Source organism: Scyliorhinus canicula, chromosome 2, assembly GCF_902713615.1.
Source record: "Scyliorhinus canicula chromosome 2, sScyCan1.1, whole genome shotgun sequence".
In the NCBI taxonomy this organism is placed as follows: domain Eukaryota; kingdom Metazoa; phylum Chordata; class Chondrichthyes; order Carcharhiniformes; family Scyliorhinidae; genus Scyliorhinus; species Scyliorhinus canicula.
This window is the reverse complement of record NC_052147.1, coordinates 137399874-137420123: the sequence shown is the minus strand read 5'-3', so window position 1 is coordinate 137420123 and position 20250 is coordinate 137399874. Positions and strand designations below refer to the sequence as shown.

At 49.1% G+C, this 20250-nt stretch overlaps 1 protein-coding gene across 1 annotated transcript in view; it reads right to left on the bottom strand.

Moving 5' to 3' along the window:
* Positions 1-20250, bottom strand: part of LOC119962275 (sperm-associated antigen 16 protein-like) — a 1248392-nt gene that overhangs the window by 768025 nt on the left and 460117 nt on the right. The gene's annotated exons all lie outside the window — the stretch shown is intronic.

Genomic DNA, 20250 nt, shown 5'->3' with positions numbered 1-20250 from the left:
ATAGCATATAAAATGCCTGAGCATTGCAACCAGATGAGCAGGTGGGCAGCAAGGTAGCATAGTGGTTAGCACAATTGCGTTACAGCTCCAGGGTCCCAGGTTTGATTCCCGGCTTGGGTCACTGTCTGTGCGGAGTCTGCACGTTCTCCCCGTGTGCCCGTGGGTTTTCCCCGGGTGCTCCAGTTTCCTTCCACAGTCCAAAGGTGGGCAGGTTAGGTGGATTACCCTTAGTGTCCAAAATTGCCTTTAGTGTTGGGTGGGGTTACTGGGTTGTGAGGATAGGGTGGAGATGTGGGCCTGGGTTGGGTGCTCTTTGCAAGAGCCGGTGCAGACTCGATGGGCCGAATGGCCTCCTTCTGTACTGTAAATTCTATGATTCCCATGCCAAAGTTATTATTGTACATTGCCAGCTTTATTTTAGCCCAGAATGAAAAGATTTGTAAAGCAATGTAGAATAAATTGGTAAATATTACAATGAACAAATACCCTCCGAGCCATTGCTCTGGACACAATTCAATTTTCTAAAAGAACATAATGAATTCACTTGGGTATATATGTGAGGTGGAAGATGAGACCAATTCTCAGTGCAAGCAATCTAATTGTTAATTTATTCAATTTTTTGATGCAATCTAATTAAAGTAATGTCTTCAAGAAGGTCTGATTTTTAAGTGGGATTAAAGAATCTGAATTCCTGAGAAAACGATCTTTCAAAACGCATTTGTGATCTAAATTGTAAGTTTTAGGAAATATAAATTGATTTATTTCCAAATGATAGCCACAAACAATATGGCCATCATAGTCAAAAATACTAGAACAAAGATTGGGCATCCATTGCACATTGCTGTTCGTGTTGTCGCAGACGGCCAGCTCATTATCATGAGTCAGGCATGGAGTCAATGAATAGTTTACGAGGTTAGATATTGAGCATCAATGACGCCACCTAAAAAGCAACCAGCATTTCTTAAAGGGAAGGCGTACTCTGGTTGGGGAAGAAAGGAAACAGTTCTGAACATAGAAATTGGCAAAGCAAATACTGAGAGATCACCAAGGTTTTCTGGTGATGCCTTGGAGGCCCCGATGCAGACAATACACAAGAGAGAGATCCTATTCTCCCCAGGGGATAGCAATCCTTAGCTAACCACTCTGTCAATATTCGGAAGAGGTTGCTGGGGTGGTCTCGGCCTGGAGTTTAGCTGTAACTAGGCGATTATTGTTATAAGATTGATATGTTTTGCAACTGCACAATTTAAGATAAATTGGAGCAGTGAAGGGAGTCAGGTGACCTGCTCTGAATCTTGCTTGACAACAAGCTTGGATGGCTAGGTTGCTATGGGGACAAAAGGTGCTGAGAAGGTGTAAGATGGGGCTGGTTTAGCTCACCAGGCTAAATCGCTGGCTTTTAAAGCAGACCAAGCAGGCCAGCAGCACGGTTCGATTCCCGTACCAGCCTCCCCGGACAGGCACCGGAATGTGGCGACTAGGGCTTTTCACAGTAACTTCATTGAAGCCTACTCGTGACAATAAGTGATTTTTATTTTTTCATTTCATTTTCAGATATTCACACCTTTGAAAATGGCAAGAGAACTGTGCAGACTGTGGGTCTCACAGGGAGGCATTAGGAATTTCAAGTTTTATAAAGGGTTATATTTTAAATTGTCTATTTCATCCCAAGCTCAAATGGAGTTGGGAGTGTGGAGGATAGCTAATTGGCATTTCTACATCAATATAAGGCCCATGCGATTCATGTTCCTATGGAAATATGCTTTGGGATGGGAAGAGACCATAGCAAGCTTTAACACTACTGGGTTACAGAGTTACCTCAGACATCACTGTGGTGAATGTATCATATAAATTCACACTGTATATCACTGTGTTCCTGTGGGCTCCATCTGTGAGCCGTTGCGCGGCTCTGCCCACAGGGGCGATGAGGAGCATGTACAGGGCTCCACCCTTGGCTCCGCCCATGGCTCCACCCACAACCGGAAGTATAAAGTGCTGCGGTCTTGCGAGCCTGCCTTCAGTTCAGCTAGTCGCAGGCAGGCTCAGTTGTAAGTCGATTAAAGCCACAGTTTACTTCTACTCGTGTCCTTGAGTGAATTGAGCGTCGCATCAATCACTAAACCTTATTGATACAAGTAAGTTTGCAAGAATCTGAGAGACAGAGAGAGCAGAATATGGAGGCAGCTAGTTCTGCACCTGAAGCAAAGAAAATGCTAACCTTATTGTTCACCACTCAGAACACAGATGGGAACTAGCATTTGCATTAAAGAGACTGATGTCATGAGGATTTAAAGGCAGCTAGATGATTTGCTAAGCCTGGGCTAGACAGAAGAAATGTCCAGTGTAACCCTCACAATCAAAGTCCATTCTGAGATTTGAAGTTACCTGCCTGAGAAAGGAAGAAGGAAGCAAGCCACTGGGAATGGAAAACAGTTTCCAAAAGAACAAAGTGCCCACTTAAGAGCAGCATAAAGTACAACCATGGCGAGGAATGGTTGGTTATGTCAAAAGTCAAATGGGAAATTTGTTATGTAGTTTGCCGTATAAGTTGCCTACCATATAGTGGTCAGTCAATGTTGCTTTTAGTTTGTACAGCATAGTCTTAAAACTTGAAATCTTGTGTGATCCTTTCAGTTAATCCCTGGGAATGCAAATATGGGGCTGCATTCTCTGACCCCCCGCCGGGTCGGAGAATCGCCGGGGGGCGGCATGAATCCCGCTCCTGCCATCCCCCGAAGTCTCCGGCACCAGAGATGCGGTGGGGGCGGGAATCGCACCGCGCTTGTCGGCGGGCCCCCCTCCCCGGCGATTCTCCAGCCCGCGATAGGCCGAAGTCCCGCTGCTGTCATGCCGGTCCCGCCGGCGGGAATCAAACCACCTACCTTACTGGCGGGGCTGGTGGCGCAGGTGGAGTCCGGGGTCCTGGGGGGAGGGGGGGGGGTTAAATCTGGCCCCGTGGGGTGCCCCCACAGTGGCCTGGCCTGCGATCGGGGCCCACCGATCGGCGGGTGGGCCTGTGCCGAGGAGGCACTCTTTTCCTTCCGTGTTAGCCATAGCATTCACGATGGCGGATGCGGAAGTGACCCCCTTCCATGTGCATGAGCGGGGATGACGTCAGCAGCCGCTGATGCTCCGGCGCATGCGTGGCCTTCCGCCGGCCGGCGAAGTCCCTTCGGCCCCAGCTGGAGTGGCGCCAAAGGCCTTTCCCGCCGGCCGGTGGGGCGCCAACCACTCCGGCACGGGCCTAGCCCCTCAAGGTGAGTGCTTGGCCCCGAAAGGTGCGGAGCAATCTGTACCTTTGGGGCGGCACGACGTCGGAGTGGTTCACACCACTCCATCACGCCGGGACACCCCACCCCACAAGGTAGGGGAGAATCCCGGCCATGTTATTGGTTGCTACAGGTATTGTAACACTATAATGCCGCAAAATATTCAAGGACCTCACCAGTGATCACAGTATCACACTTCACTCCATCCCCACTTTATTCTCATTCTGTTTAGATGATACAGTAGCATAGTCGTTCTGCTACTGACCAGTCATTCAGTGTGGTAAAATGGACAGTGGCCTGGATTGTAGGCCCAATATAACATTGGACACTTTAAATTACGAATTGGACATTTTATATTAAACCACAGTCAGCTCCAGGCAAGCCTAATGGGAATTTATTTGAAAAGCCAAGTTCAAATCCAATACCAAATCAAACTAGAGTCCTAGGCCAATGACTCAAACCCACAATGTCCATGGCAAGGCTTGCATGAGATCATAGGCTACAAAGCAAGGCCAGGCGGAATATCTGGGGCTGGAGCATCCCTCCCCGATGAACAGCCAATGCATCAGTGCCAACCGTCACAACAGCCCATTTCCCACTATTACAGGCCGGGAGGTAAGAGTTGCCTTCTTGAAATTGAATCCGCGGAAAACGACGGGCCCCGATGGAGTCCCTGGGCGAGCACTCAGAGCCTGCGCAGACCAGCTGACGAGTGTATTGGCAGATAACTTCAATACCTCACTTCTTCGCTCCGAGGTCCCCACCGGCTTCAAAAAGACCACCATAATACCAGTACCAAAGAAGAACAAGGTAGCATGCCTCAATTACTACCGACCGGTGGCCCTGACGCCTGTTATCATGAGATGCTTCGAGTGGCTAGTCATGAGACGGATCAATGCCAGCCTCTCAAACGGTCGCGATTCATTGCAGTTAGCCTACCGCAGTAACCGATCCACAGCAGATGCTATCTCTCTGGCCCTACAACCAACACTCCAACATCTCGACAACAAGGGCAGCTACGTCAGACTGCTGTTCATAGAGTACAGCTCTGCCTTCAATGCCATTATCCCGACAAGAATAATAACAAGTTGATAGATAGAACAATACAGCACAGAATCTGCAACTTTGGACTTGACCCTCGCTGTTCAGCTAAATCCTTGACTTCTTCACCAACAGACCGCAGTCTGTTAGGATAGGTAACAGCACCTCCTCCACAATAGTCCTCAACACCGGGACCCCGCAAGGATGTGTGCTCAGTCCTCTACTGTACCCCCTATACACACACGACTGTGTGGCAAGATTCAACTCCAATTCAATCTATAAGTTTGCAGATGATCAAACTGTGGTGGGTCATATCACAAACAATAACAAATCCATTGGCGGAGCAGGTGAAAGCCAATGCTACCCTTGGCATCAGGGATGGGCACCTGGGCTAGAGGCCCCCACGATGCTGGCCACCAACGGGACCAGGGGTGCTTTGATGGGAGGGACATGCGGGGGCGAATCCCACAGTGCCAACCGGGGCCACCATGTAGCCCGGTGGACCTGGTGGGCACGGGGTACACACCATGCCGGCCTTTCACCCCCTGCAGACAATGGATATTGGAATTCAACCAGCAGTGTTGCCCTTCCTGCTAGTCGCTGCAGCCGTGGAAGATGCCCAGCGGCTGTACGAGTAGGCGCTGCTCGAGGAGGAGGAGGAAACTGCAGCAGCAGAACAGGCAGCAGCGGAGGGCATCTCGAGCTCTGCTTCCGCGAATCTTGGTGCTGCTCTCCTTACTGCCATCTTGTTGGCTGGGAGGTCTGTATGGGGGAGCAGTATTTAAATGCGGCTGCAGCTTGTCACCCTTTGAGTGTGATTCGAGAAACTGGCGAATCTGATACCATATCTCATTAGAATTGATTGTGTTCCACATGGCGCTGGGTGCTAGCTCCTTAACAGTAGCGGAATCAGTGCTAGTTTTTCTGTCGTGAAAGTCCGTGAATTCTGCGTTGGCGTCAACACTTAGACTCAGAAATGGAGAATCCAGCCCAGGGTATTTGGAAGTTGACTTTAACTTGTAATTAATCTTTGAGTCTTAGCCATATTTTAGCTGGATTTTTTAAATGGTTATCAGAAAGACATGATGTATCCAGTCTATACTGGCCTTCATTACCTCTAACAATTTTAATTTTAATAGCTTGCTCATCTGGTTCAGAAATATCAAAGACTGGAACACACAGGCAGGAGGCCTTCTAATTGAGTGTTGGAAATTTTGTGGTCATCATTTAGCAGGATTCTTAATGCTACCTGGAACTTCTGAAAGCTCTTCAGACATTGTGGCTTCCTGAGTTGCAGTATCTTCAGTGGCTGCCACCTTTGCTTGTCTTAGGTTGTTGCTTAACTGCAATGGCTGTGCTGTTGAGTTCTCTCTTCTTTCCTGGGTTCATATTTGGAATCATGTGGAATTTTCCCATCTGAGATTAAGTCCTGTGGTGGGGGCGGGAAGATGGAGTGTTTCCCATTGTTGAGGTCGGCGGAAAATCCTATTGCATCTTCTAGCCCCAACCTAATTCATTATGCACCAGGGGTTTTGTGCCATATTCCTTGGCGCGGCGGACATGATATCTCGGTGTCATATTGAAAAGGCACCCAACATCACCAATCCCCCACCTACCATTCTCCCCCACCTACCATTCAACCCACTGGCGGGGCTATAGGAGAATTCCGCCCATAGAATCATTAAATATCTGCCCATGAAACAGTGGGGTGAATTCTGCGCTAGCAGGATTCTTCGTTCTGCCGGCAGTGCACCCCCACCCATAGGTTTCCCAGTGGAGTAGGGGTGCCGACAATGGGAAATCCCATTGGCCAGCGGCAGGAACGGCGAATCCTGCTGACAGTGACGAGGCGGTGCTGAGAGACACGTGACTGGGTAGGCGGAGAATTCACCTCAGTGATTTTACGCATGACTTGAAACTGCAAGCTTCAAAAGGAAAATAGAACTGTGTAAAAAGCTTTTCTACAGCCTTCATCCGTTTGTTCAGAGATGTTGCTGGATGGATCCTTCTTCCCAGTCCACTCTGCCATGTTTGATCTCCCCTGACCTCCTGAAAGGACAGCAAGCAGCAGTAATGGATTCCCCAATCTTGCAATTCAGCTTAAAGCTCGACACTTCAGCGCCTGCTGTTTAATCTCTGGTGAGGAGAGTCATGGGCAGCACAGTGGTTCAGTGGGTTAGCCCTGCTGCCTCTCAGTGCCGACATCACGGGTTTGATCCCGGCTCTGGGTCACTGTCCGTGTGGAGTTTGCACATTCTCCCCGTGTTTGCGTGGGTTTCGCTCCCACAACCCAAAAGATGTGCAGGCGAGGTGAATTGGCTACGCTAAATTGCCCCTTAATTGGAAAACAATTAATTGAGTACTCTAAATTTATTTTAAAAAATGAAGGTGAGGGGAGTCCAATGAATGAACAAAAGAAGACTTTTATTTATAAAAACTATTTACACGGGGGCCCGGTTATACCTCACCGGGTCCTTGCTCTGTGTCAGCCGGTTTCTGACCTGGATGACCTTTTAGTCAACATGATTATCAGCCCTGTGGTTACTGGGGGAGCTCATACGCCTCGAGCCATACGGGGAAAATAGTCAACCACGTCCCGTGTGTCTGTTCCAACAAAACGTTTGCAGCAGATAGACTTATACTATTTAAGCTCTCACAATTTGAATATTCTTACTGGGGTCTGGTGCCCATTGGCTGGAGTGAAGTGCCAATCCAAAACAAAGATAGCGGGCTGGATTCACACAGAGCTGCAGAATCACTTACACACAATCCATTCTTTATAATTGTTTCATTTCTACAAGAGCTTTGATGTGAAATGTTGTGATGTGAGATGTGAAAGAGTTGAGGCTCATACTTCTCAGTCAAATCTTCGACAATGTAGCTGTTATATTCTTCTTTTGACATAAATGTACGACAAAGATTGGTGAACAATAACTTTGGTTCTTTATTTGATGATAGGATAAGATACAAATAATGTTTTTTTAAAAATTTAGAGTACCGAATTATTTTTTCCAATTAAGGGGCACTTTAGCGTGGCCAATCCGCCTACCCTGCACATCTTTTGGGTTGTGGAGGTGAAACACACGCAGACACGGGCGAATGTGCCAATTCCACACAGACTGACCCAGGGCCGGGATTTAAGCGTCGTAGGCAGGAATGCTAACCACTGTGCCACCGTGCTGCCCTAGATACAAATAATGTTAACCAGGGGTGAAGTATATATGTCTGACTTCTACCATCTGCTGTAGACTGAGTACAAGTCATGGGCGAATACGTTACATCCTTTCGAGGTCTTAACAGTTGTCCGCAGTTTAAGATACACATCCTTAAAGGTACATGTGTATCACATCACAAGAATCATCAGCTTGATACATATGCTAGGATTAAGAAAATGTCATCTTTTTATGTGGTCCACATAAGAACCAGACTGTTAAAAAGAATGAGCACGAGCACCAACAGAAGGATCTTGGGAAAATCTGTAATCCTGTCATCACAGAGCCACATCAGAGTGCTGGTGGACCACCAGGTGACTTTCCTGGTGCTAACAGTGCTCCTTCTGGTGCAGGTCCATCGTCTGCTCCAACAATTAAGGAGATTTGTTAAAAGCAAAAGGGCATGGTATGTACTCAGGTGGCCCACAAGGACTCAGAATTTGGCCAGTCATCCACTAGAAAATAATTGAGACCTAATTTAGTATTCTGCTGATGATCTTGTAACAATCATAATGCCATTATTAGCAAAGTTTAAACAATATATAAACACAAATTTTAAAAAGTGAATTAAAATATGAATAATTGTTATCTCTTACTCTGATATACCAATGATAGACACAATGTTTAATTGTCACTTGATTAAAATGAATACACAACATATTATAGCAATACAAATTCAGTTTCGAGAGTTATGCAATTGCAATTCTGTTGGAAATGCTCAAAATCACAGGCATTGATTTTTATTTTTATTAATGTATTTCAATTATAAATTTTCATATGCTGAACTTATTTGGTTTTATTAAACATACTGAGGTGATTCAGTAACTGGGGCATTGAAGTGTTCCAGATCGGGTGCCGCTCCTAGGCCAGGGCGGGGGGTTGGGGGGGTGGTGAGGGGCTATTTGTCTATGACGCCTTTAAGCCATCTTTAAATATTGTGCAGATCCATAACAGGCGCAACCACAGCTGCAGCCTTTCAGGACAGAGCCCTGCTGCGGCTTCTATCCTGAAATTCAATTTCACTCCCTTTGACTGTGAACAGCCTCTAGCTTCACAGCTGAAGGCTATTTTAAATGAACAATTAGCCTTGTTAATTGCGGTAGTACTTCACACTCCTTAACTTTCAAGTGCCTCCCCGTGGTCACATGTGCCATGCCTCAGAGGATGATTAGTGCATTGCATGTCCAGCAATCTTTGATGCCTGAATAGTGTGGCTAAAGTCTAGGGGCGCGATTTTCCCAGACAGGGAGAAAACCCGCCCGGTTTTGACGCCAGCCTCCCCCTCCCCGACCGGGAACCGATTCTGGTCCCCGGTCGGGGCTAGTATGCCGCAGCCGTGAACTCCGGCATCGCGGGCTTAACGAATTTCGTTAAGCCCGCTTGCCAGAGTTTGCGCCGGCTGACGCGTCACATGACGTCAGCCGCGCATGTGCGGATTGGAAGACTCCAACCCGCGCATGCGCGGATGACGTCATCGCGCATTTGCGCGAAACCCGCGCATGCGTGGGCCGGGATGCTCCTCAGCCACCCCGCGAAGTGATACAGCGGGGCGGCGGAAGGACAAAGAGTGCACGGGAATCGGACCCGCTGCCCGCGATCGGTGCCCACCGATCGCGGGCCCATGGCACCCTTGGCACGGCCGTGGTACTGCCGTGCCAATCGGTGCCATGGTTGCCAAGATCGGGACTTTACGGCCGTTTTTACGAACGGCCAGACCAGGTGTGTTTGCCGTTCGTAAAAACGGCCGTAAAGGGCTTGGAATTCGGCCCATCGGCCAGCTGAGAATCGCTGCTGGCCGTAAAAAAACGGCGGCAGCGATTCGTGTCGGGAGTTGGGCGTAGGGGGGGGAGAATAGTGGGAGGGCGTCGGACTAGCGTGGCCGTAAAAATTTACGACCCCCGCTATTCTCCGCACCGTCGTGAGTGCGGAGAATTGCGCCCTAGAAGCGTCACCACAACAGAGGCAGCTGCCAACAATCAAACACTTAGAGCAGGACTTCACCACTGTGGATTTTCTCATGACCAAAGTGTAAGTGCAGAGGGCAGCTGAGCATGGATTTGCTGCTGCCATTGCCTGGATTCCCCAGTTCCAGGAGCGGTTGATGGCCCACATATTGCCCTACAACCACCAGGGTATCAGGGAGTGCCCTATATTAACAGAATGTGTTTCCACTTCCTGATAGTTCAGATCATGTGTGACCACCACCTCTGAATCATGCACGTGTGTGTCTGTTACTTTGAGATCATGCATGACAGCTATATCCTGGGGCTTCAGAGATCCCTGGTGTCTTCGAGGACCACTGTCGGATGACGGGTTGGCTCATGGGGGACAAGGCATACATGCTGAGATCATGGCTGATGACGCTGGTGCAGAGGCCTGAGACCGAGGTGGCGACCCATTAAAATGAGGCTGATGTTAACACCCGTGCTGTTATTCAGCAGTGTATCGGCCTGCTGAAAATACAGTTCCAATATCCCGACTGTTCTGACGGTGCCTTGCAGTAAACCCCCCAGAGGGTCACCCTCTTTAAGGTGGTCTGCTGCGCTCGCCACAATCTGGCATTGCAGTGGGGCGACATGCTTGAGGTGGAGAAGGCAGAGGGGGAGGAGGCTTTGTTTGAGGAGGAGGTGGTCCAGAAGAGGCTGAAAGCCGAACCTGAGCAGGAACTGGAGGACAGGCGGCGGGAAGGGTCCGACATGCCAGAAGGACCAGGGAAGCCTTCATCATCTCTGGATTCTCTGGGAAGAGTATGTGTCTGTCAGCTCAACCTACCCCCCATTTTCACCCACTCACAATGGCCCAAATAACCCCCTCACCTTAATTTCCCTCCCTCCCCCAATTCTTCCCTCCCCCATTTCCCTCCCTCCCCAGTCCCACCCTCTCCCCGCTTCCCTCCCTTCCTCCCCAAATCCCTCCCAGCCCCAATACCCCTTCCCAACCCCATTCCCCTCCCTCCTCCCAAATACCCCCATCCTACCCTCTATTCCTTGCCCTCTTCCCCCATTGCCCTCTCCCCAATCTCCCACCCCCCTTTTCCCACCCTCCCCCACATTCCCCTTCTGCCCAATCCCCCCAATTCTCTGCTCCCCATCATACTGCTCCCTCACCAACCCCCCTGTTCCCCCCTCCAAGGGTCTGTGCAACATCACTCCAGGGTAATGCCTGTGCTGGCATTGTCAGTGTGTCACTATAGAAGGTAGAAGAGTGATGACTCACTCACTGTGAGGTAAGCTCTGGTGCTCCTCAGTTTCTTCAAAAGTCTGGCTCCTGTCTTTCTGCTTTCGCACTCTCACACCCATACTCTTAACAGGGTCTGCCTCAGGGGCTCTTGATCTGGACCACTGAGCCTCGGGTGGGGGGGAGGGTGGAGGGGCGTCAGGGGGTGGGGGTGCGGGCAGGCCTGCTGTGAAGCTTAATGACACAGAGGATTCACATGTATCAGGTGTTTTAATAGTGAACATTTTAATGTGACAGATTTCCATTCCCCCTAGCTACAGATAGTGACCTCGCCAGTGCACACTCAGTGCTCTTCACTCTTCTTGGCCTTCCGTGGTCTACTGCTACATATAGGGAGCAGGTGGAGGGCAACCTGCAAATTTCTGTGCCTATGGCCATTGATGCCCTTGGAGGACATCCTCTGAAACTGGGGGGCCAGGGTCAACTTTACCGATGTCACGGTGCCACCTCGTTCTGCCGGCTGCCCATGATATACACTAGTCTGGGGGGGGCGCAGGATTCGGAAGAATTGGGGACAGCCATTGTTTCCTTGTTGGCAGACCCCAGGTTGGCCTCCAGCAGTTCCTCCTCCCTGACGGTGCCCATAGGGCCCTTGGGGACGTCAATCATGGAAAGGTAGCTGGAATGAGCTCCAGAGACTGTTCAGCCATCTGGCGCTGCCAGTCCTGAAGGCTCACCATTGTCTGCACCATGGTGTCCATTGCCGTCAGCGATACTACTTCATGATTGGATCATGCTCTGCAGTGCCTCAGCAATGTCCATCTGCATCTGGGACATCATGTTGAGGCCCTCAGCTATGGTTGTCACAGACGGAGTTATGGCTTAGGCACTATCACTTAAGACACGGATATCATGCTCCAGGTTTTCCACTGCGTCACCCTAGCAGAGTTTGCCTTGGTACCTCGCATTGTTGGCACCATCTCTTGCGCCTGAAGCCTTTGGGGCTCCTCCAATTGGTCTTGCGGTCCCTAGGATGTCACTGACACCCGCTCCTAAATCTCACGCGTGTGTCCTATCATCTGCATCAGCTCTGGAAGAAACTTGTCCAGAGGTTTGGCATCTGGCTGGGACCCAACTGTGGCCTTGCATCCAGCAGAGTTCCACCTGCTGTCTCCCATGGATGTTCCTGCCACTGCTTGATGTGCATCAGCAGCTGTGTGATGGTCACCAGATTATGCCCCAGAAGCCAATCCACTAATATCACCTACCAAGGTGTGTCTCTGCGCTGCGAAAAGTGCGGGTGATAGCTGTGGGATAGCTGTGGCACCACACCGGTTTGCTCCACGAAGCTCTCCCAAAGATGGTCTCTTCAGTGACCTGGGGGGGGGGAAGAACTCCGGATGGCCTGACCTCATCAGATGGAGATCGTACAAGACAATGAACAGGTGGTCAGTGAGAGAGAAGGATAATTTGTCCAACATGAACATCTCACTTGAGACAGGTCATCTGGATGAAGTGACAGTGGATCCTCACCTCTTTGGTGCAGGCCAACCTCACTGTCAGTGACTGTTCTCCCCTCGGGCAACCCCGCAATTTTGAGGGCCCAGATGAGGACTCGAATCTCTGGGAATCCGACCCCCATCTTGGCCTTTTCCCATTTATTATGGGCTATGGGGCAGCAGGGTAGCATGGTGGTTAGCATAAATGCTTCACAGCTCCAGGGTCCCAGGTTCGATTCCCGGCTGGGTCACTGTCTGTGTGGAGTCTGCACGTCCTCCCCCTGTGTGCGTGGGTTTCCTCCGGGTGCTCCGGTTTCCTCCCACAGTCCAAAGATGTGCGGGTTAGGTGGATTGGCCATGCTAAATTGCCCGTAGTGTCCTAATAAAAGTAAGGTTAAGGGAGGGTTGTTGGGTTACGGGTATAGGGTGGATACGTGGGTTTGAGTAGGGTGATCATGGCTCGGCACAACATTGAGGGCCGAAGGGCCTGTTCTGTGCTGTACTGTTCTATGTTCTATGTTCTATTTTCTGCTGCGGGGACAAAGAGAGGGCATTTTGAGCTTGATAGGTCGGGTGGGGAGGGGGGGGGTCTATAGCAGGTGCCATGTGTGGGCAATACACCTGAACAGGACGGGGTTGTGCTGGTGAGTGCCGGGATGCCTGAGGAACAAGCATGAAGATCGGATGTGTGGCAGGGTGCAAGCCAGTGAATTGGGGAAGGGGGGGGTTTGGGAATTTAGGTGGCAGGCGGAATTGATGCCAGGAGAGAGGTGGTAACTACTGCCTCCCAGGCAGCATTGCTGGCCCTGTTGCTGGGCCTCCAACCCCCTCGGGGGGAACAGGGTGGCACGCCTCTCATCCACAGCGTTGAGAAGCCTTGTGAGGTCTTCATCCTGTGGTGAATTATATGCCTCGTAATTCACACTGTATTGCCTTGCATGTATTGTGTCCTTGTGGGCTCTGTATGTGAGCCGTTGCACGGCTCTGCCCATAGGGGGAGATGAGGAGTTTGTACTGGGCTCCACCCTTGGCTCCGCCCATGGCTCCACCCATGGCTCCTCCCACTAACCAGAAGTATGAAGTACTGCAGCCGTAAGCCTGCTCTCAGTTCCTCTGGTCGCAGGCTGGCTTAGTTGTAAGACTATTAAAACCACAGTTTACTTCCAATCGTGTGTCTAGTGAATTGATGGTCACATCACATCCCCAAAGCGAGGAGCAGGTCTGTGCACTGCCATGCTTGTGTGTTGACTGGGAGTGCGTGGTGAGGGAGTGATTAAAACCAGCTCCCCTTTGTTAGCGGCAAGTTGTTGAGGTGTGAATTGGGCAAATCAGACAGCGAGGCAACCAATAATGTTGAGAATCTCATGGGGCTCATTTTTGGCGCAATGTGCTATTAAATACGGGCCGCAATCGCACCAACATGGCCGTCACGACACAGCACACCAAACGCATCCAAAACCGGACTTTGACATTTTTCTGTTGAATCGCACCTACTATTTCAGAACTTATGGCCCTGGAATTGCTGACTCATCTGTACAGAATCCCATCAGCACTTTTGTATAAATCTAAGGCAATTGCCACAAACCCCATCACAATCCACGTATGCCAGTTGCTGAATTACAAGCCTCTGCCCATAAATAAAGACATTGATGCAAAGGGACAGGGCTGTGGGGTCTCCAATGCAGGAATTTCCTACAGTCTCAGTTTCAAAAGGGTTCAATGTAAGTTTGAATGAAAGCTGGTCCACTGATTGAGAGAGCTGGTTTGGCCTTTTGATAGGTGGAGAAGGACCCCCACCAATTGGGTCCAGCTCAGGATCGGGTTCTCTGAAGATTTAGCTTTGGATGCATTTCCTTTCATCCTCTGTGTCCCGTCTGTACCAAAACTAATTACTGTGGGCCTTCGAAGAATTTTGCTCTTCTTGAACTATTGTTTCACTCAGGAGTGTTGAAGCCTCACTGGCTCTTGCCTCTGAACTGGAAGGCCCTTGGAACTCAAAAAGAGTTCACACAGCTCCAACCAGATTGTTAGTCAACCTGTCCTTCCAACACTCCACACCATTTGCAAAGGGATAAAAGAAGAAAAATATGAAGATATGCCAAAGAAAGTCCGAAGTGTCATTGGGGTTAAACTTAGGATCTGCAAGTACACAGTTTAAACCAATTCAGATTTACCCATGCTGCTTGACAATAATTCCTGCATTAACTGGTCCTTTTTACGTTCCATACTATAAAAAATTATATTCTGCCCAACAATGCTGAATGCCCCTTAGTCCCCCTACTCCCAAACCCTTAACTTTGTCATGAGCATAATTCCTTTGATAATTATCTCATGGATTTTCTGGGCATTCATTTTTATTAAAACTATGATATTTCAATGCACTTATTTAAACATTCCTCCAAATTAATTGTGAAACGTCGCAAAATTCAGTAGGGAATACCAGCGTAACATCAAACTTCACTGGAGATCTCTCATTTACTACATTGGCAACCTACAAGTAGAATATTTCTGGCCCAATAGATTTTGAAAGAATATATAGGACTATATGTGTCACTTAAATTACAACATAACATTTTTATAGTGAGTTTGTTGAAGATGTTCCCTGAATAAAATACTGTTCCCTTCGAGCTCAAAAGCCAAAAAGGACAAATCATATATGATTTATGAAGGTCAGTGCACAGATTTTATTTTTGCATTCAATGGAGCTTGGAGTTATCTTTATATCCTGGGTCAGTGGTTTGTGGGAGAGGCGATCGGCTGCTGTTGAAGGAAAGAAATGTATGATGCAATAGGAGTTGCAGAGAAAGAAAGAATACTGGGCGCGATTCTCCGAAATGGAGACAATGTCCCGATGCTGGAGTGAAAACCGGAGTGTTTCACTCCGGCGTCAGAGCCCGCTCCCTGCCCCCTATTCTCCCAACCCCGGGGGGCTAGGAACGGCATCGTATTTACGCGCGCTGGGCCTTGGCGCTGTGTAAAAAGTGGCGGCAATAAAATGACGCGGCCGGCGTTGCGTAGATTACGCGGCCGGTGTCGCGTAAATGAAGTTACCCGCGCATGCGTGGGTTGGCCGGCGCCAACCCTCGCATGCGCGGTTGCCGTCCTTCCGAGGCCGCCCCACAAGAAGATGGCGGATGGATCTTGCGGCACGGCGAAGGAAAGGAGGTCCTCCTTTAGAAAGATCGGCCCACCAATTGGTGGGCCCTGATCGCGGACCAAGCTCCATCGGAGGCCCCCTCCGGTACAGGAACCCCCCTCTGCACCCCCCCATAGGCTGCCCCCCCAGCGTTCCCGCGCAGTTCCCACCAGCAGCGACCAGGTGTGGACAGCGCCGGCGGGAACCTGTCGTGTTGGGGCGGCAGCTTGGCCCATTCAGGCCGGAGAATCGCCGCTCGCCTTTTGCAAACGGCGAGCGCCGATTCTCCAAGCTGCCAGCCGTGATTCCCGCCGCGCTGGTTTGGGGGGGGGGTGGGAGAATCGCATGCAGGTGCCGGGGCGGCGTGGCGGGACTCGCGCGGCACCCCAGCAATTCTCCAACCCGGCATGGCGGGGGGGGAGAATTCTGCCCACTGTTGCAAGTGGGCTTGAACACTGAGCTGAAGACTCAAGATTTGAATATGACTGTGCAGGTCGATATGAGGAAAGGTATATGTGAAAGGTAGAGTGTCCAATGGCTGCCACAGAATACATTGACAGAGATTAAGGTTTGTGCATAGCACATGGAGACATTGGCTATGTAAAGCTTGAAGGATGGAAATTTTGCGATTTGAGAATCTCTAGACCTTACTGGTCGATTAATGGCACTCCACATTTATTTCGTACAAACAGCATCTTGCCCCCCCCCCCCCCCCCCCCCCCCCCCGGTCCCCTCATTAGTTTACCGAACTTTCTGCATTTGCACATTAATTGCCCATTAAACGCTCCGAAGAAATATTTCTATTTGCTTTCTATGCAATGTTAAAATTCTATGCAATGTGAGGTGCAGCAAGTTCAGAGTAAAAAGAAAACATAAAAGATTATTTTTCCCTTCTTACAACTGAAATCAAGCCACTTTCTCTGTGTTGCTCAAAAACTTTCAGATCAGGAACTGAAGTGTCAGTCTTATTTGAACCCCAGCTCAAGCTATTGTACATTGTCACCAACTAATATTGTTGGGATGTCAAATTATAATGAGAACAAAGAGAGAAACAGGGGATTCAAACAACGACTGCAGACATGAAACATTATGCATTACAAATCTCATTAATAATTATCATAGTTCGTTGTAACCTTGTCTTAAACAAATGACAAAAGCATGCACCTGGAATTTATCAAAGAGATTACTGCTGATTATTATGCTGCGGCTATTGTATTTCCAGCTTCATTCACTGCAGGATAAAAAGAACTGCTCATTTGAATGATCTTGCTTTTGATGTGTTAACCATGGTATTAAACAAACAGGTTCTTTAACGCTGCTTTTGAAGCTTATAATCTTAGAAAAGGAGAATTGTGGAAAGTTGAATATCTGGCAGGCCAGTTCTGATTGGCATGCTTCCATCTGGGCACGATAATTGAACTGTAATCTCCGCACTTTGGCGAGGTCAGATGAGATCATCTGCTGCATTTCTTTTGATGGCTGAACAAGTGCTTCTGTAAAAATAAAGTCTGCCACACATGGGGCTGGATTTCACAGGCTTCAGTGATTCCTATCATGCCCCCACCCACTCAATCCCCTCGGGAATGCACCCAATTAACGCTGGGAGCAACATTAATTGCTTGGAGGTGAGACTTCCACCCCTTTCTCAGGCAGAAGCTCCGCCTTAGAGAGTTTCAGGCCAATTGGATGGCCAACAGCTTTGTAGTCCCTGCAGCACCAATGGGAGTTCTGGTCACTGCTGGGACTACAGGCAGTCCCAACACACCAAGGTAAGTATGGGGTAAAGGGTCACAGGGAGGGTGGGGTGAAGGAGATGGCAGAAAGACTGCATTCAAGAGATCAGGTGTGTGGGTGATGGGGGGGGGGGGGGGGAGAGAGAGACTTGGGATGGAGGGTGCCTCGGATTGACTCAGGAAGCCTACAAAGGAAGTCATAGGCACCTTTCCTGACACCCAATGCCACATCAAATGCCCCCCTCCTATCCCTGTCAGGAAAATACAGACTCTGGCAGGATGAGGTCATTCAATGACCCTTAATTGTCTACTTAAGGGCCTCAATAGGCCCAAGAGCATGTGGGTCACCTTATGTTTCTCCTACTCCCAGTAAAATCTCAGATGGGCTGGACCGGATGGCTAGGCAGCAGGAAGGCCACCCTCTCGATTTTACTGCCCGCCCACCATTAAACCAGCCCACAAAGTTGTCCCTTGCCAGTGTGCAGAATGATTTATGTTGATGTTCTGTTGCTGTTTGCTTTGCACATTCTGAAATCACAGGCTAGATTGTACGATTTCTGATTTATGCTGGGATAAGGGAGCCTGAATGGAAATTGCACAGTTAGCTCACTCACATCCCCGTCATTTCAAATCAAGAGCTTGCTGGTGAATTAGCAATGTGAAGGGGTCTCCACAAAGTTGGCTCTGGCTGCCAATTTAAACGGCCAGTTCCCTTTCAGTTTCTCTTTAATTGTGACATCAGCCGGATGTCTAACGGTGTCTAAGTGGGTGTAAGTGAAGATTCTTGACTTGAACTTGCATCTGATGATCATGGGTGAGATTTTAATACAGTAATGAATCCGAACTCAGACCGGTCGAGTCCCAAGTCGTCGAGGGTATTGGCAGTGGTAAAGGAGCTGATGGGGATTATGGAGCGTAAGGGTGAGGGGGGGTGGACCCAAGGAGGTTTGGGAGGGCGAAGGAGTTTTCATATTTCGCGCATGTGCACTGGGTATACTCCCAGATTGTTTTTTTTTCACGCTCGATAAAACGCTGTTGGTGGAGGTGACTGACTTGGAATATTCGGTGATTGTGGTTTCTGACCATGCACGTGGACCAGGTTGTGTGTGTGGGTGGGTGGTGGTGTCCAGCAGCTGCAGTGGAGGCTGGATGTGGGGGTGTTGGCGGATGAGGAGGTGTGTGAGCGGGTGTGGGCTGCCATTCCGGGAAGATAAATGATGCGGGGGAGGTCACGGCTGCCACGCTGTGGGAGGCACATTTTGGTGGTGGCAATGGATGTAGAGAAGGCGTTTGATCGGTGGAGTGTGTGTATATGTTGGAGGTGATGGGGTGGTTCGGGTTTGGGCAGGGGTTTGTGGACTGGGTCCGGCTGCTATATAAGGCGCCAGTCGTGAGAGTACGGACAAACCGAGTGAGTTTGGGATACTTCGGGCTACATCGTGGGACCAGGCAGGGGTTTCGGCTCTCCTCGTTTCTCTTCGCCTTGGCGATAGAGTCGCTGGCAAAGGCGCTTAGGGCATTGAGGGATTGGAGAGGGATTGAGCGAGGGGAAGGGCGTAGAGCATAAGGTCGTATTATATGTAGTGGACTAGTGCTGTATATTTTGGACCCATTGGGCAGTATTGGAGGCACATGGGGATCCTGGGGAAGTTTGGCTAGTTCTCGGGTTACAAATTGAATATGGGGAAAAGCGAGGTGTTCCGGATTGAGACTAGGGGGCAGGAAAGGAAGTTAGGGGAGTTGCTGCTTAGGGTGGTAGGGGCGAGTTTTACTTGGTCAGGTGGTGCAGGGCTGGGCACAGTTGCACAAGTTGTACCTGGCTCAGTTGGTGGAGCAGATGAAAGCAGATTTTAAGAGGTGGGATGTACTGCTGCTGTCATTGGCAGGGCAGGTGCAGACTATAAAAATGACGGTACTGCCAAGGCTTCTGCTTGTGTTTCAGAATATCCCAATCTTCGTCCCCAAGTCATTTTTTAAGAAGGTCAATGCGCTGATCTCTCGATTTGTGTGGGTGGGGATATGGTCGCATTCTTAGACTGTGACCCCTTGTTCTGGACGTCCCCCACCATCAGGAAAATGCTTCCTGCATTTACCATGTCTCGTCCTGTTAGAATATTTTAGGTTTCTTTGAGATTCCCCCTCATTGTTCTAAACTCCTGAGAAAATAATCCTAACCGACTCAATCTGTCCCCATAGGTCAGTCCTGCTATCTCAGAATTCATTCTGGTAAATCTTGACTGCACTCCCTCTACAGTAAGAACATCCTTCCTCAGATAAGGAGACATAAGATGCACACAATATTCCAAGTGTGGTCTCACCAAGGCCGTGTATAATTGCAGCAAGATATGCTCCTGTACTCAAATCCTCACATACTATTTGCCTACTTTACCACCTGCTGCACTAGCATGCTTACTTTCAGCGATTGGTGTACAAGGACACACAAGGCTCGTTTTCACATTACCCTCTCTCAATCTATAGCCATTCAGATAATAACCTGCCTTCCTGTTTTTGCTACCAAAGTGGATAACCACACATTTATCCACATTTTACTGCACCTGCCATGCACACTCACTCTCAAGCATCTCTGTATCCTCCCCATGCTCTTGCTTCCACCTAGCGTTGTGTTACTTGTAAATCTGGAGATATTACATTAAGTTCCCTAAATATATAATTAATATATATTGTGAATAGCTGGATTCCGAGCATTGATCTGTACGGTACCCCACTAGTGACTGCTTGCCATTTGGAAAAAGACACGTTTATTTGTTTCCTGATTGCCAACCAGTTTTCTATCCATCTCAATTCATTACCCCCAACCCACGCACTTTAACTTTACACGCTAATCTCTTTGTTGAAAGCCTTCTACAAGTCAAAACAAACCACATCCACTGGCTCCCCCTCATCAACCCTACTAGTTACACCCGAGAAGAATTCAAGGAGATTTGTCAAGCATGATTTATCTTTTATAAATCATTGCTGACTCTGTCCGATCTTGCCACTGCTTTCAAAATGCTCTGCTATTAAATCCTTTAAAATGCATTTTCCCCAGTACCGACATCAGGCTGACTAGCCTATAATTCACTCTTTTCTCTCTATGTGCCTTTTTTTACATAGATAGAATTACATAGAATTTACAGTGCAGAAGGAGGCCATTCGGCCCATCGAGTCTGCACCGGCTCTTGG